This window comes from Schistocerca gregaria, chromosome 2 (genome assembly GCF_023897955.1).
Source record: "Schistocerca gregaria isolate iqSchGreg1 chromosome 2, iqSchGreg1.2, whole genome shotgun sequence".
Taxonomy (NCBI): Eukaryota; Metazoa; Arthropoda; class Insecta; order Orthoptera; family Acrididae; genus Schistocerca; species Schistocerca gregaria.
Genome location: NC_064921.1, coordinates 419878949 through 419897514, shown reverse-complemented (window position 1 = coordinate 419897514; position 18566 = coordinate 419878949).

Here is an 18566-nt window from a genome sequence, read left to right as displayed (position 1 = left end):
TTGTTCTTGGGTGCGGTTTCTTGCAGTCTGCTATGCTGTGCCGCTTTATGCGCCAATCACGATATTGGACTACATCACCTGAAATCCAGCACGGTAGCCAGTCCGTTGTGGTGGGGCCGCCATGTACCCTGTTGGTTGTAGCCCCCTGACTACACAGGGATCGCTCTGCTGATGCCAGCGCCGTTAACTCCCCACGTATGCCAAGGAGTAGATGCCTATCTCCTTGGGGCATTGGGACTCCCGGCAATGGCCATCCTGCCAGGTGGTCGTTGCTGAGGCTGGGTGGCGCCCGTGGGGAGGGCCCTTGGTCGGAGTAGGTGGCATCAGGGCGGATGACCCGCAATGAAGCGTGGTACATCATCTCTTGCTGGTGGCCAGCCGCCAGCAGTCTCTAAGCGTTCCAGGGCTCAATACAACGCAACTACATATGACCCCAAATCGTTCCCCTCCCTGGCTACACCATGGGAGGAACGAAAGACTAAGGATGCCAGCGAACCATACTCGCCCCGCTACCTGGTGTGTACGAGAGCTGATGGTGAATCCTTTACATCCATGAAGCCTCAGTTCTTCGTCGAGCACTTAGAGGACAAGTTCGGGGAGGTGGAGGGCTTGTCCAAAATGCGCTCGGGCTCGGTTTTGATCAAATCGGCGTCCTCCGCCCAGTCCCGCCGGTTACTCGATTGTAACAATCTGGGGGATGTTCCGGTTACAATCACGCCCCATAAGAGTCTTAATATGGTCCAGGGCATAATATTCCATCGGGACCTTCTATTGCAGTCCGATGACGAGCTTCGCGCCAATTTAGAGCGGCGAGGTGTTCACTTCGTCCGGCGCGTACATTGTGGTCCAAGGGATAAGCAGGTTGCCACCGGTGCCTTCATCTTGGCCTTCGAGGGTGATACTTTACCTGAGAAGGTCAAGGTGATGGTCTATCGTTGTGACGTCAAGCCATATATCCCTCCCCCGATGCGGTGCTTTAAGTGCTGGAAGTTCGGGCATATGTCTTCCCGCTGTACTTCCGGTCTCTCATGTCGAGATTGTGGACGCCCATCACATCCCCATACTCCACGTGCTCCGCCTCCCATCTGTGTAAACTGCGGAGAGCACCACTCACCTTGCTCGCCGGACTGCAGGATCTACCAGAAAGAGCGCAAAATCATGGAGTATAAGACCCTGGACCGCCTGACATACACTGAGGCCAGGCAGAAGTTCGAACGCCTCCATCCTGTTCGAATGCCTGCCTCTTACGCCGCGGCTACTACTGTTATGGCCCCATTAGCTCTCCCTCAGACTGCCACCTCTCAGAACCGGAATGCTACACCTGCCCCCTTGATGGTGGGGGGCACTTCACTCCCTGCTGCTCCTGCACTACCTGCCTCAGGAGCAGCAACCCCCCAACCATCGGGGACATCAGTCCCCACTTCTAAGCTGGGGAAGCCTCAAACTTCCCCTGCTCGAATAGCACGGAAAGGGTCCCTTGGGTCCCTTCCTTCCCAGGTTTCCGCCTCTGGGAAGGGTGACGTCAGCCAATGGAAGAAAAGCAGACCAGCGGCTGATCGCAGGGCTTCCCGCTCCTCCTCCGTCCCGGAGACTGACTCGCTGGAGCTCTCCCAGCCAATGAAACCCAAGGACCAGAGAGACAAGACGAAGAAGAAGACCTCTAAGGCCAAGGACCACGCGGTGGCATCCACCCCACTGCTCCCTACAGGCTCTGCGTCCGGGGATAAGGTGGAGATCCGGGCGTCCGCTGAGGACCTGGATCTCGCCGGACCCTCAGACGCCATGGAAGCAGATTGTACTGGTCCTCCATCGGTGGCAGCAGGTGACCCAGTGGCGTGATCTGCCTCCTCGGCCCCTTCACGCCTTTTTCGGACATGGACAAAGCAATACTCCAGTGGAACTGCAGCGCTTTTTTCCACCACCTTGCTGAGCTTCGCCAACTCATCAGCAGTCACCCTTTCCTCTGCATTGCCCTACAGGAAACTTGGTTTCCGGCAATGCGGACCCCTGCCCTACGTGGGTATCGGGGTTATTACAAGAACCGGGCAGCTTATGAGAGGGTATCTGGTGGAGTCTGCGTCTACATCCTTAACTCTGTCTACAGCGAATGTGTACCTCTTCACACACCTTTAGAGGCTGTCGCTGTAAGGATGTGGACGCCTCAGCCTATTACTGTCTGCAGTTTGTATCTTCCGCCAGATGGTGATGTCTCGCGTCATGTGTTGGCTGCATTGATAGCACAACTGCCTCCTCCTTTTGTGTTACTGGGCGACTTTAACGCCCATAACCCCCTGTGGGGTAGCGCCGCGATTACTGGCCGGGGTAGAGATGTCGAGACTCTTCTCTCGCAGCTTGACCTCTGCCTCTTAAACACGGGAGAGCCGACACATTTCAGCGTCGTCCATGGCACATTTTCGGCCATCGACCTTTCTATCTGCAGCCCCGGACTTTCACCATCCATCCACTGGAGTGTCCATGACGACTTATGTGGTAGTGACCATTTCCCCATCTTTCTGTCACTACCACAGCGTCAATCTTCTGAACGCCCCTCCAGATGGGCTCTGAATAAGGCTGATTGGGGCTTGTTCTCCTCTCTCGCCACTATCGCACCTCCTTCCCCTGACACCATTGATGCGGTGGTTCAGTCGGTCACCACCGGCATCGTTTCTGCGGCGGCATCTGCGATTCCCTGTTCATCCGGGTCCCCTCGGAGGAGGACTGTGCCTTGGTGGGCGCCCGAGATCGCAGAGGCGATTAGAGATCGCTGGCGGGCTCTTCAACGCCATAAGCGGCACCCGTCCTTGGAGAACCTCATCGTTTTTAAACAGCTCCGTGCCCGTGCCCGACGCCTTATTCGCCAACGGAAGCAGGAGTGCTGGGAACGGTATGTTTCCACCATTGGCGTCCGTACCTCTGCATCGTAGGTTTGGGCTAAGATTAGGCGACTCCATGGCTATCGGCCGCCTGTCTCTGTCCCTGGGCTTTCGCTGAATGGAGTGGTGTGTACTGACTCCGACACGATTGCGGACCGGTTAGTAGCGCATTTTGCTCAGTGTTCCGCATCTACGAATTACCCACTGGCCTTCCACTCCCGGAAAGAGCGGTTGGAAAGTTGGAGGCTTTCCTTTCACACGCGCCACGCGGAGTCGTACAATGCTCCTTTCAGCGACTGGGAATTCCAGAGTGCCCTATCTGCTTGCCCTGATACGGCTCCTGGGCCGGACCGCATCCACAGCCAGATGCTGAAACACCTCTCTGTTAATTGCAAGCGACGCCTCCTAGATGTTTTCAACCGCATCTGGGTTGAGGGTGTGTTCCCGTCTCAATGGCGAGAAAGCATCGTCCTCCCCGTGTTGAAACCTGGCAAGAACCCGCTGGAGGTGGACAGCTACCGCCCCATAAGCCTCACCAACGTTCTTTGCAAGTTGCTAGAACGTATGGTGAGCCGGAGGTTGAGTTGGCTCCTCGAGTCTCGAGGCCTTCTGGCTCCGTCTCAGGGTGGGTTCCGCAAAGGCCGCTCTGCCGTCGATAATCTGGTCTCCCTAGAGTCTGCCGTCCGTACAGCCTTTGCACGCCGCCAACATCTGGTTGCCGTCTTCTTCGACATGCGGAAGGCGTACGATACGACTTGGCGATATCACATCCTGGCCACACTTCATGGGTGGGGTCTTAGGGGCCCGCTCCCGATTTTTATTCAGAATTTTCTGTCGTCTCGTTCCTTCCGCGTGCAAGTTGCTGTGTCCCATAGTTCCTCCCGGGTCCAGGAGAACGGGGTCCCACAGGGGTCTGTCCTCAGTGTCTCCCTGTTTTTAATTGCGATCAATGGGCTCGCTGAGGCGGTGGGATCGTCCGTCGCAGCTTCGTTGTATGCAGACGATTTCTGCCTCTACTACAGCTCCGCTGGCATTGCAGTTGCTGAGCGCCAGCTGCAGGGCGCTATCCGCAAGGCGCAGTCGTGGGCTGTAGCGCACGGCTTCCAGTTTTCGGCCGCTAAGACCTGCGTTGTGCATTTCTGCCGGCGTCGCACGGTTCACCCTGAGCCACGCCTTTACCTTGACGGTGAACCTCTTGCTGTGGTAGAGACGCATCGGTTCTTGGGACTGGTATTTGATGCCCGGCTGACTTGGCTGCCTCATATTAGGCAGCTTAAACAAACATGCTGGCGGCATTTAAACGCTCTCCGTTGCCTTAGCCACACCGGATGGGGTGCCGATCGGTCCACCCTTCTCCGGCTGTATCAAGCGCTGATCCAGTCCCGCCTTGATTATGGGTGTGTGGCTTATGGTTCGGCGTCGCCATCAGCGTTGCAATTGCTGGATCCCATCCATCACTGCGGGATCCGACTCGCCACAGGAGCATTTCGGACAAGCCCTGTTGACAGCTTACTTGTGGAGGCTGGTGTTCCTCCATTGCGGATCCGGCGCGACCGACTTCTGGCCGCTTATGCTGCCCACGTTTGTAGCTTGCCAGGGCATCCCAACTACCGTCTCCTGTTCCCGCACTCGATCGTCCATCTTCCAGACAGGCGGCCCCGGTCAGGGTGTACGATCGCGGTTCGCATCCGGGCTCTACTGTGTGGGATTGAGTTTTTTCCTCTCCCGCCTGTTTTCCGGGCCAATCTCCGTCTGCCCCCTTGGTGTGTGCGCCGACCATGCATTCGGCTGGATTTGGCACAGGGTCCGAAAGACTCGGTCCCTCCTCTGGCCCTCTGCCGCCGCTTTGTTGCTCTCCTTGCCGAGTTTCCCGGATCTGCCGTGACCTATACCGACGGTTCGATGGTCTCTGGTCGCACTGGTTACGCTCTTACTCTAGAGGATCATTGTGAGCAACGGTCGCTGGCACCCGGGAACAGTGTATACACTGCCGAGTTGGTTGCCATCTATCGCGCCCTAGAGTATATCCGCTCCCGCTCAGGTGAGTCCTTTGTCATCTGTAGTGACTCCCTGAGTGGTTTACGAGCTCTTGACCAGTGCTTTCCTCGTTCCCGTCTGGTGATGGCCATCCACGAGTCGCTCCATGCTCTTGCCCGTTGCGGCCGCTCCGTGGTCTTTGTTTGGACCCCAGGTCATGTCGGCATCCCGGGCAATGAGCGGGTTGACACGCTGGCTAAACAGGCAGTGAGTTCACCGGCTCTGGAACTCGGCCTTATGGAGTGTGATCTCCTGTCGCTTTTGCGCCAGAAAGTGCTTGGTGCCTGGGGTGACGAGTGGCGCACCCTGCCCACGCCCAACAAACTTCAGGCAGTGAAGGAGACGACCGGTGTGTGGCGCTCCTCCATGCGGGCCTCTCGGAAGGACTCTGTCGTCCTCTGCCGGCTGCGCGTTGGCCACACGTGGCTGACGCACGGCCATTTGTTGCGCCGGGAGGACCCACCGCTATGTCGCTGCGGGGCAGCTCTGACGGTGGTCCACATTTTGGTGGACTGCCCACTTTTAACAGGACTCAGGCAGACGTTTGCGCTGCCTGATACCCTCACTGCCCTTTTATGTGATGACGATGCTATGGCGGACCTCGTGTTGAGTTTTATTCGGGCAGGGGGTTTTTATCGTATGATTTGAGTGTTTGTCCTTTTATTTCCTGTATTGACTTGGGCCTTTGGCCTGTGGTTTTAAACTGTGGGTTTTAATGTCATTTGGTGGTTGGCTTTTCCTTATTTTCATGGTCGGCCAACCACCTTCACACTCGGTGCGATTTTAGTTCCGTTTGTCTGGTCTTCGTCTGCCTTTCTTGTATTGTGTCGTCCCTTCTCTCAGTTCTCCGTTTTTAACGACTGACAGTTTTTATTTCGTGTGATTTTACCGTGGAACAAGGGACCGATGACCTTAGCAGTCTGGTCCCTTCAATCCCACACCCAACCAACCAACCTATCCCTGCTTAGCCATTTTGCACTTCCTGCCGATCTCATTTTTTGAGACGTTTGTATTCCTTTTTGGCTGCTTCATTTGCTGCATTTTTATATTTTCTCCTTTCATCAATTAAATTCAATATTTCTTCTGTTTCCCTAAGATTTCTACTAGCCCTTGTCTTTTTGCCTACTTGATCCTCTGCTGCCTTCACTATTTCATCCCCCAAAGCTACCCATTCTTCTTCTTCTTCTTCTTCTTCTTCTTCTAATGTATTTCTTTCCCCCATTCCTGTCAATCATTCTGTAATGCTCTCCCTGAAAATCTCTACAGCCTCTGTTTCTGTCAGTTTATCCAGATCCCATCTCCTTAAATTCCCACCTTTTTGCAGTTTCTTCAGTTCATAACCAATCGATTGTGGTCAGTCCACATCTGCCCCTGCAAATGTCTTAAAATTTAAAACCTGGTTCCTAAATCTCTGTCTTACCATTATATTATCTATTTGATACCTTCTAGTATCTCCAGGATTCTTCCATGTATACAACCTTCTTTTATGATTCTTGAACCAAGTATTAGCTATGATTAAGTTATGCTCTGTGCAAAATTCTACCAGGTGGCTTCCTCTTTCATTTCTTACCCCCCATTCCATATTCACCTACTATGTTTCCTTCTCTTCCTTTTCCTACTATTGAATTCCAGTCATCCATGACTATTAAATTTTCGTCTCCCTTCACTATTTGAATAATTTCTGTCATCTGCGGAGCTAATTGGCATATAAACTTGTACTACTGTGGTAGCCATGGGCTTCGTGTCTATCCTGTCCACAATAATGTGTTCACTACACTGTTTGTGGTAGCTTACCTGTACTCCTATTTTTTTATTCATTATTAAACCTACTACTGCATTACCCCTATTTAATTTTGTATTTATAACCCTGCATTCACCTGACCAAAAGTCTTGTTCCTCCTGCCACCAAACTTCACTAATTCCCACTATATCTAACTTCAAACTATCCATTTCCCCTTTCAAATTTTCTAACCTACCTGCCTGATTAAGGGATCTGACATTCCACACTCCGATCTGTAGAATGCCAGTTTTCTTTCTCCTGATAACGACGTCCTCCTGAGTAGTCCCCACTCGGAGATCTGAATGGGGGACTATTTTACCTCCTGAATATTTCACCCAAGAGGATGCCATCATCATTTAACCATACAGTGAAGCTGCATGCCCTCGGGAAAAATTACGGCTGTAGTTTCCCCTTGCTTTCAGCCGTTCGCAGTACCAGCACAGAAAGGCCGTTTTGGTTAGGGTTAAAAGGCCAGATCAGTCAATCATCTAGACTGTTGACCCCGCAACTACTGAAAAGGCTGCTGCCCCTGTTCAGGAACCACACATTTGTCTGGCCTCTCAACAGATACCTTTCCGTTGTGGTTGCACCTACGGTACGGCTGTCTGTATTGCTGAGGCACACAAGTTTCCCCACCACACCAATGGCAAGGTTCATGGGGGGGTCGTCCTCTATGTAAGTTAACCATGCCAATCCTACCAGTTGTGGGCAGAGGTACAAGAAATAGAAAAACTGCAAATCACGTGAAGATGGACATGTAAGTGTGCAGTCACTCATTGGCAGCATTTTTTAAAAATTAACCATTGACATTTAACTGGGACTGATAACTTGCAGTTCGGTCTCTTTCATCTACATACCAACCAACCATTAAAATGTGTCACATATCAATAAAAGTTAGCTATGATTTGAAACTACCATTTTCTGGGCCATAACGGTTACATACCCAGAAACGTGTGTTTATAGTGTCACATGAGCTGCAACTACATTAGCAACTTGGCCCTTCCACAAGTTGCGATGTAACTTGTTTGGTATTAATGAAACAAAATTTGAAGTAAGATCACAATTATTAGTCCCTTCAGTTCATATCCTATCATAGAGATAGAGGAGCTATACATCATGGCAGATTCAGTAATGGTGTCACCCTGACAAGGAATTTGTTCTGTAATACACAGATTGTGGAACATAAAATTACAAATAACACCATAGATCCCCAAAGGAAAGTCTAAAATGACTCCGTGATTTCCTTTTATAAATGAGGTAGCCACATATTACTTATAACGCTGTGATTCCACACATTAAGATGGGGAATCCAAAGTGCATAATGGAAGATGAAATTGGTTTTATGGCAAGTAGGAGGCATCTATGTTTATCAGAGTGTGGTATCAAACACAAGCAAAGTAGCATTGGACTGGATTGAACTAGATCAGATCATATAAAGTTTCCCTATAAGCATGACTGACCTAGAAACAACAGAGACCAAGGGGGCTCCACTCTTTGGTGGGTTCGTGCGTGGCTACCACAGAGCTCCAGCCTTTGCAGCACCTTTTCCCTTCGGTGCTGCATATCCCTATCCTCGTGCTATTCTTTTTCATCCACTTCGGTGTTTGAGGTTCCTCCTTTTCCTTCTTCCTCCCTGTGTGCTCCTGACAGCTGGCCAATGCTTCTGACACGTAACAGGTAACTGAGTAATGTGTAATTCCAAGCCCTGGGTCAACAGAGTTTGCTTATACCCCCTGGTACAGGCCAGCCTGCTTGTGTCTGTGTATGTGCGGATGGATATGTGTGTGTGTGTGTGTGCGCGCGCGCGCGCGAGCGAGTGTATACCTGTCCGTTTTTTCCCCCTAAGGTAAGTCTTTCCGCTCTCGGGATTGGAATGACTCCTACACTCTCCCTTAAAACCTACATTCTTTTGTCTTTCCCTCTCCTTCCCTCTTTCCTGATGAAGCAACGGTTTGTTGCGAAAGCTTGAATTTTGTGTGTTTGTTTGTGTGTCTATCGACCTGCCAACGCTTTTGTTTGGTAAGTCACATTATCTTTGTTTTTAGACTCTGTCTCTCTCACTAGCTATGTTTGCAAGATGAAGGAATGTAAGATTCGTGCCTGATTGGTATGGTGGCTAGAGTCTCACAGTTTACTAACGACTGCACAGTGTGGATTTCGAGGATGTGTGCAACATTGGCTGTGTTTCAAATAGTGCAGTTCATGACATAAGTTCATGGCTTGTAGAAAATAAACTAATACTAAATCACAGCAAGACTCAGTTTTTACATTTTCTGACATACAATTCAACAAAACCTGATATTTTAATTTCACAGACTGGGCATATTATTACTGCAACTAAACAGTTCAAATTTGCAGGTGTCCTGATACATAATAAACTGTTGTGTAAAGCCCACATTCAGAATCCTGATCAAAGACTTAATGTTGTGATTTTTACCATTCGAATGGTATCTGAAGTGATAGTTTGACACAAAAAGTAGTCTGCTTATTTTTATTCGCTTATGCCATATGGTTATATTTTGAGGTAACTTTCCCAGTTCTCAAAGCATATTACTGGGTCAGAAACGGGCAGTTCAGGCATAGGTGATGTAAGTTTGCGAACTTCTTGTTGGTCTTTGTCCATTAGTCTGAGTACGTCAGACTGTTGAGCAGCGTAGTGTAAATAACGCCATGGAAAGAATTCTGAGTTCTATGGCCTTGACACAAACAGGATAGCCATGGAGAAGTGAGACGGCAAGCAGTGGTTGTGCTTGAGAATCAGAAATAGCTTCCAAAAGCAAAGTGCCATTCCATAAATGAGAGCAGGATTTCAAATGGCCAGCAATTGCATCAACACCTTTCTGAATAAGAAATGGAGTTACTGTAGTGAAAAACTGACCATCTGCATTATGTGAAACCACAAGGAATCATGGTGCAGCTGGAAGTGTCTTTGAATCGTAAGCCTCATTACATTTATGTCTTGTTGACGTTGATTGTGAAGACGATTGGCTCATTGTGAGAAAATCCCCCATGATTGCCAGTGTCCTCGATGGTGCATGTCTTCCATATGGGGGCCCCCTTCACAAAGGGGCACACCCGCCTTAGGTGATCATTCACACCTCAGGTCACACCTGACAAAGGGACCAACTGGCAATTTGGAAAGGTAGCAGCTCAGGCCTTCCCTCTTTCCTTATGAAGTAACGGCTTGTTGCGAAAGCTTGAATTTTGTGTTTGTCTGTGTGTCTATTGACCTGCCAACACTTATATACATATTAAAAACAAAGATTCCAAGACTTACCAAGCGGGAAAGTGCCGGCAGACAGGCACAATGAACAAAACACACAAACACACACACAGAATTACTAGCTTTCGCAACCGATGGTTGCTTCTTCAGGAAGGAGAGGGAAAGACGAAAGGATGTGGGTTTTAAGGGAGAGGGTAAGGAGTCATTCCAATCCCGGGAGCGGAAAGACTTCCCTTAGGGGGAAAAAAAGGACAGGTGTACACTCGCACTCACACACACACACACACACACACACACACACACACACACACACACACACACATCCAACCGCGCATACACAGACACAAGCAGACATATTTAAAGGCTCCCATGTGGAAGTTTCTTTCTATATATATATATATATATATAAACTTCCACATGGGAAAAATATATTAAAAACAAAGATTCCAAGACTTACCAAGCGGGAAAGTGCCGGTAGACAGGCACAATAAATAAAACACACACACAGAATTTCTAGCTTCCGCAACCGACGGTTGCTTCTTCAGGAAAGAGGGAAGAAGAGGGAAAGACGAAAGGATATATGTTTTACGGGAGAGGGTAAGGAGTCATTCCAATCCCGGGAGCGGAAAGAATTACCTTAGGGGGAAAAAAGGACAGGTGTACACTCGAGCGCGCGCGCGCACACACACACACACACACACACACACACACACACACACACACACACACACGCACGCACACACACACACACACACACACACACACACACACACACACACACACACACACGCACACGCACGCACGCACGCACGCACGCGCACGCACGCACGCACGCACACATTTGGATTGCACATTGTTGACTGTTGTGTAGAAAGGTGTGAAGTATACTGCTGTATCCATTTTCAGTAAGCTACCACAAGAATTTAAAAAATCTTAGCAGTAACCCATGTGCTTTCAAACTGAAACTAAAGTGTTTCCTCAGGGGTTATTCCTATTCTGTTGAGGAGTTCCTTGAAAAATTAAGCCAATTCCTGGATTATATTGTTGATTATGTTTACTTAAACTTATGACTTGACTTTTTTTGGGTTCATGAAGATTTTATTTTGTATTTTCATGTACTGAGACATTCCATGACCTTTGAGATTTGCTTCTCAATTTGGTCCTATGGAACTAGGTGTGTGAATAAAATAAAGTGAAGGTGTTCTTTGATTAAAGCTCTTATCTCCACAGGCCCCAATAATACCTGTCTTATATAACAAGAAATTTGATTCTTAACAATCACTCGATGAGTATAACCAATTCGTTTGTACATGGACTACTGCTTACTGTGCATATGTACAAAGTGATATTTATTTATATTTGTTTCTGCTAATGTGCTAGCCATTCCAGTAATCTCACATTCACAATGGATATTACTAATAAACAACTAATAAAGTTCAGGTTTATCTCACAACTTGCAGTTCCGCTGAAATCAGAAATGTGGCTCTGCTCACTACTGTTACCTGTGTGTTCAGGTGGCAAAGCTTGCAGTCCAATGTTTCACTCCAGAATGGATTTGAACTGTGCTGCAAATTTTTCATCTTAAAAAATATGACTGAAAAAGCACCAAACTTTCAAATGTCACAACAAGATTTTAATCAACATGCAGCTGGCAAAATTGAAAGGGAAGAAAGCTACTGATGTGGTTAAAATAAGAGCAGGCCACCATATTGTATCTGCGACATAAAAGAGTGGGAGAAAGCATTCTTGGGTCTGTTGTACCCACAAATAGTTTATCTGTGGTAAGAGTATCAAACAAGAGAGTATGGAATGACATAATCAGAAATATGTAAATTTGTAGATTCTTCAGGGGGCCAGAAAAATTGATATTTACAAAAACCATAATCCTGACATGTTTCTTCATAAGGTGGAGCCATGCTTGATGCCTGAGGAGACTGCTGAGTGAGCTAGCGGAAGTGGTGGAAAGAAAAATCTCAATGAGTATAAGACTGAAACACTGATCAAGCTCATTGCCTGCAGTATAAACACTGGTCACGCCCAAACAGCTGCAAGTGTTGCTGTGTGAGATGAGAACAACAAAGTTCACGAGAATGAACAAATTTAAGCTGACTGAAGATCAATCCATATATATTGTAATATTTGTAATTGTCAACATTTTTTACATTTATATTATAAGGAAATATATCACACTAAATTATTACTAATCAAAACCAAAATAAATAAATTAATTTAAAAAATGTATACCTGTCCTGAAGTGACGAGCAGACTTCGTAATGCTGGCCTCTGCTAATTGCTTCAGATGTCACCAGTTCTATTCCAGTATGGACATGGGTCCTTTTGTCCAGTGTTCATTTTCATCGACCACCGTCTAATTCCTTATGCAGACTCAGATGTGATACAATAATTTTCTCTGTTGTTAATCAAATTGTTTTTGGAGAAATGGATAACACCATTTCACATGTCCAAAACAGCATTCAATAACATTCCTTTGTGCTGCATTTGTTGTAAGCCATTTGTTCTGTTGTTGTAACACTTACGTAGGCATAAGCCTTAGTGTGATTCCATAATCTGTATGTCAAAACAGAAGAGCGCATTTTCGCTGATACCAGCCATCTGGAACTTTTCAAACCCTGGGGTCATACTTGCCCAAGTCAAAACTATAGAACACGACGACAGAGAAAAATTAAAAAACGACTATACATCAATCCCAATTGACTTAAGAGAATGCAGCTAAAAATAGGGACATGAAGAAAGGGCTACAAAAGACACTATACAGAAACTGAGGTCTAGAACTAAAAATTAAATGGCCTTCACCTTATTGCTATGACGGATAAAAAGTAAAACACAGTCGACAGCCCGCGCATCATTTGCTAAAGCGACTGATAACTCAGATGGCAAACCCAAGTGGGAACGTAAGTGGTTAAAAAATGTACATTCTATCAGAAGTGGTGGACAGTTAAAACTTGGGTGCAATGTGTACAAAGTGGTGGGGGAGTGCCACTTAACAGATGACGATGGCTAAAAAGGCAGTGCCCAATACGAAACCTAGTAAAAATGACCTCACTGTGGGAGGACCGAGAGGAGGTTGTCCACACCACTGGGAGAGGCTTAATAGCCCAGAGCTTATTCCCATGAAGAAAGGACCAATGGTGATGCCAAAGTGACACCACCTCCTGACAGACACAACACAGAAATCATTGGAGGGAATATAGGAACTAGTGGGCTGAGGTAAGAGGACTGCAGCCTTGGTAGCAGCCTCGTTTCCTGACAGACTGACATGACCAGGAACCAACATAAACATCACTCTGGCTGTACCAGAAGTAAGCAAGTGACAGTTTTCCTGGACCTGTTGCACTGGCGGTGTACAGCGCTCACAGACTTTCAAGGATGCTGAGACTGTCTGAGCAGAGGACACAATTGAAAAGTCTGTGTTGCTGGATGTGCTACATGGCCTGATAAAGTGCGAAGAGCTCGGCTGTAGATACTGAATAGTGTCCCAGAAGCTGATATCGAAAACATTGGCACCAATGACAATCACAGTCAGTCTGAGAGCCATCAGTGTACAGTAAGGTAGTATTTCCAAGTTCCAAGCAAAGGCCACGAAACTGAAGGCCATAGAGAGAGGCTGGGGTAATGTCCGTAGGAAGCGAATGAAGGCCAAGGTTAACAAGGGCCGCTTCATGAAGCCAAGGTGGTGAAGGGTTCACACCTACCAGGAAGATTGCAGGTAGTGTAAAGTTAAGCTACTGGAGCAAGTGTCAAAGCGGACTCCAAGAGGTAACAGAGAATAGGGATTTGCCCCATATTGGGCAGGTGCCCACGCATGGCAGACAAACAGCATGCATACCAGCTGAGAAGAAAGTCCCAGTGGTATTTCAGCAGCTTCAGCATACACTGGGATAGTGTAAAAAAATTTAAAAAAAAAATAAAAAATTGATGCCATGATGGTGGATAGTGTTGAGATGGCATAAGAGGGACGGACGTGCAGACACACAAACAAAGCTAGTCTAGTTTCGAATGGACAAGGGACCAGTACAAATGGTGGAGGGTGGTTTGATCTGCACCCACTGAGGGACACGTACAGTGCGCTGCCAGGTAAGACGCATGGGAGGACCAAGAGAGGTTCCTATTGAGCATGAGCCCCCAGAATTTTGTAGTTTCAACGAACAGAAGAGCAACAGGCCCAAGATGTAAAGATGGTGGGAGAAACCAACCTCGCCGCCGGAAATTCATACAAACAGTTATGTCAGTGGAAAAACGAAAGCCATTGTTGGTGCTCCAGGAGTACAGATGACCAAGACATTGCTGAAGATGCCTCTCAGGGAGACATGTCTGTAGAGAACTGCAATAGATGGCAAAATCATCAATAAAAAGGGAGCCGAAGATGCCCAGCGGGAGACAAGCCATTATAGGGCAAATGGCAAGAGGAAAGAGGACGACACTCAGGATAGCACTCTGGTTTCCTGGATAAGGGTGTCCAACAAGGCAGAACCCACATCCACCCTGAAAACCCAGTCTTTTAAAAGTTCCTGAAGGAAAAGGCACAGGCGGCCACGGAAGCCCCATGTACGAAGAGTACAGAGGATACGAGTTCTCCAGCAGGTGCCATAGACCTCCTCCAAATATATAACTTCCACATGGGAAAAATATATTAAAAACAAAGATTCCAAGACTTACCAAGCGGGAAAGCGCCGGCAGACAGGCACATGAACAAAACACACATACAGAATTACTAGCTTTCGCAACCGATGGTTGCTTCTTCAGGAAGGAGAGGGAAAGACGAAAGGATGTGGGTTTTAAGGGAGAGGGTAAGGAGTCATTCCAATCCCGGGAGCGGAAAGACTTCCCTTAGGGGGAAAAAAAAGGACAGGTGTACACTCGCGCGCGCACACACACACACACACACACACACACACACACACACACACACACACACACACACACACACACCAACCTTTTGTTCATGTGTCTGTCTGCCGGCGCTTTCCCACTTGGTAAGTCTTGGAATCTTTGTTTTTAATATATATCATCTGCTTGTGCCTGTGTATGTATGGATGGATACGCGCGCGCGGTCGCGCGAGCGCGCGCGTGCGCGCGCGTGCGCGCGGGGTCGCGCGTGCGCGCGGGGTCGCGCGGGGTCGCGCGAGCGCGCGCGGTCGCGCGTGCGCGCGAGTATATACCTATCTTTTTTTCCCCCTAAGGTAAGTCTTTCCGCTCCTGGGATTGGAATGACTCCTTACCCTCTCCCTTAAAACCCACATCCTTTCATCTTTCCTTTTCCTTCCCTCTTTCCTGACGAAGCAGCCGCCGGTTGCGAAAGCTCGAAATTCTGTGTGTGTGTTTGTGTGTTTTATTCATTGTGCCTATCTACCGGCGCTTTCCCGCTAAGTAAGTCTTGGAATCTTTGTTTTTAATATATTTTTCCCATGTGGAAGTTTCTTTCTTGGTAAGTCTTGGAATCTTTGTTTTTACAGAGGCAAAGAAGTTGTTGAAAGACAGGTGAGGTATGAGCAGCGGCAACTTGAAATTAGCAGAGGTTGAGGCCCGGCAGATATCAAGAAGAGAGGATATACTGAAGGGCAAGTTCCCATCTCCGGAGTTCTGACAGGTTGGTGTTAGTGGGAAGTATCCAGATAACTCGGACAGTGTAGCACTGTGCCAAGATGTGCTGGCCGTGCACCAGGGCATGTTTAGCTACAGGGTGATCCTCATTACCAACAAACACTGTCTGCCTGTGTCCATTCATGCGAATGGACAGTTTGTTGCTGGTCATTTCCACATCGAAAGCTTCACAGTGTAGGCAGGTCAGTTGGTAAATCACGTGGGTGCTTTCACACGTGGCTCTGCCTTTGATCGTGTACACCTTCCGGGTTACAGGACTGGAGTAGGTGGTGGTGGGAGAGTGCATGGTACAGGTTTTACACCAGGGGCGGTTACAAGGGTAGGAGCCAGAGGGTAGGCAAGGTGGTTTGGGAATGGGTGGGCAAAGTTACAAGATGGTCAACTGCAGAACAGTGGGCTTGAAATCCACACTGTGCAGTCATTAGTAAATTGTGAGACTCTAGCCAGCATACCAAGCTAGTGTCATCAGCAAACACGAATATTTTAGAATTACCTGTAATACTAGAGTCTTAAGTGATTTAATTGTTGTTTCAGTCTCCCCCTTGCCAGCATCACAGAGTACTATTTCAGACATCAGTCTCGGAAAAGCATTTACCATGGAAGTTATATGATTCACTGTAGAAACAAAGTTTTTATGTAATTCACCAGCAATACTCAGAAAATGACTGTTAAATACTGTACATATATCTGACTTATTAGTTACAGAAATATTTTTACTATGAAGTGACTTTATATCGGTGACCTTGTGCTGCTGACCAGACACTTCCTTCACAACTGATCATATGGTTTTAATTTTATCCTGTGAATTAGCTGTTCTATTTGTATACCACATACTCTTTGCCTTCCTAATAACATTTTTAAGCACCTTACAGTACTGTTTGTAGTGGGCTGCTGCAGCTTGATTGTGACTACTTCAAACATTTTGATATAATTTCCACTTTGCTCTACATGATAGCCTTATTCCACTAGTCAGCCACCCAGTCTGCCTTTTACTGCTAGTACCTCGTTTAGAATGTTCTGATGGAAAGCAACTCTCAAAGAGCATGAGAAATGTGTTAAGGAAAGCATTATATTTGTCATATGTGTTATCGGCACTGTAAACGTCCTGCCACTCATGTTCTTTAATGAGGTTTAAAAAAAACTCTGTTGCCATTCAGTTAGCTTTCCTACATAGTTTGTAATTATATGTGACATCTGTTTGAGTGCAAAAGTCTTTTAGTGTTGAAATTTGTGCATTATGGTCTGAAAGACCATTCACCCTTTTACTAACAGAATCCCATTTTTTGTTAACTGGATTGGCCACATTGGACCACTTGAGTCACTCCATGTTCACTTTCTCTTTGAAAATTGGGCTACTTACTTCTTGAACTCAGTCCAGTACTTTTTCATTTGTTCCTAATGCAATTTCCTTAACTCGTCTGAAATCTCTACCAGTCTTCGGTGCGTCATTTATGCTGAAAATTTATGATTATTAAGGAGAGTGTTTCCTTCACGAAAACACTCTTCATAATAATCATAAATGTTCAGCATAAATGACAAGTAAACAAAAGAAAAATTTGTGGTAGGTATTAAAATCCATGCAGAAGAAATAAAAACTTTGAGGTTCGCCGATGACATTGTAATTCTGTCAGAGACAGCAGAGGGCTTGGAAGAGTAGTTGAACAGAATGGATAGTGTCTTGAAAGGAGGATATAAGATGAACATCAACAAAAACAAAACGAGGATAATGGAATGTAGTCAAATTAAGTCGAGTGTTGCTGAGGGAATTAGATTAGGAAATGAGACACTTAAAGTATTAAAGGAGTTTTGCTATTTGGGGAGCAAAATAACTGATGATGATCGAAGTAGAGAGGATATAAAATGTAGACTGGCAATGGCAAGGAAAGCGTTTCTGAAGAAGAGAAATTTGTTAACATCGAGTATTGATTTAAGTGTCAGGAAGTCATTTCTGAAAGTATTTGTATGGAGTGTAGCCATGTATGGAAGTGAAACATGGACGATAAATAGTTTGGACAAGAAGAGAATAGAAGCTTTTGAAATGTGGTGCTACAGAAGAATGCTGAAGATTAGATGGGTAGATCACATAACTAATGAGAAAGTATTGAATAGGATTGGGGAGAAGAGAAGTTTGTGGCACAACTTGACCAGAAGAAGGGATCGGTTGGTAGGACATGTTCTGAGGCATCAAGGGATCGCCAATTTAGTATTGGAGGGCAGCGTGGAGGGTAAAAATCGTAGAGGGAGACGAAGAGATGACTACACTAAGCAGATTCAGAAGGATGTAGGTTGCAGTGGGTACTGGGAGATGAAGAAGCTTGCACAGGATAGAATAGCATGGAGAGCTGCATCAAACCAGTCTCAGGACTGAAGACCACAACAACAACAACAACAAGGAGAGTGTTAATTTTGTGTTTGTTCTCTGCTTAAGTCCGACTGCTTCAAGATCTTGCTGAATTTCTTTGACCCTCCGTCCTCTTGTCTTCTGTCCGAGACTTCTCATAACTAGTTTTAAAATCCTGTTGTCAGGCAGTCATAAGACATAAAAGAAATATGTGATTCTTTTCTTCTTCATTGTGCTAGTGATTGGGTCAATTTCACAATAGACAGTTTCATTGTGGAGGATTCTCCGGACTCCATCAATCTGGTATTTTTTATTGATGCATGTTCTTGTAATTCTTCGTTCAGTCTTGAGGAGTTGATTGGTTCTTCTTTCATTTTTAATTTGGAACAGAGTTTCAGAGGCCTAAGTTGCTTCCGAGAGTGTTACAGTTTTGTTATGTTGGATCTTATTGTTTATTGACAGGCATTTCTTATTATATGTTGACCAGGGTAGAAATTGTGCTTTTTTTCATTTTGTTGTTCTATTTATCTGTCTTGCTTTCTCGCCCATGTTGTGCAACATAATTTCTCCAAGATATGTAAACTGTAGAACTATGTTAATTGCTTGATCGTTCATGAAGATTTTATCTATGCAAAGAGGTTTCACAGGCATGATTTCAGTTTTCTCAAAGGATATTTGTAATCATATTTT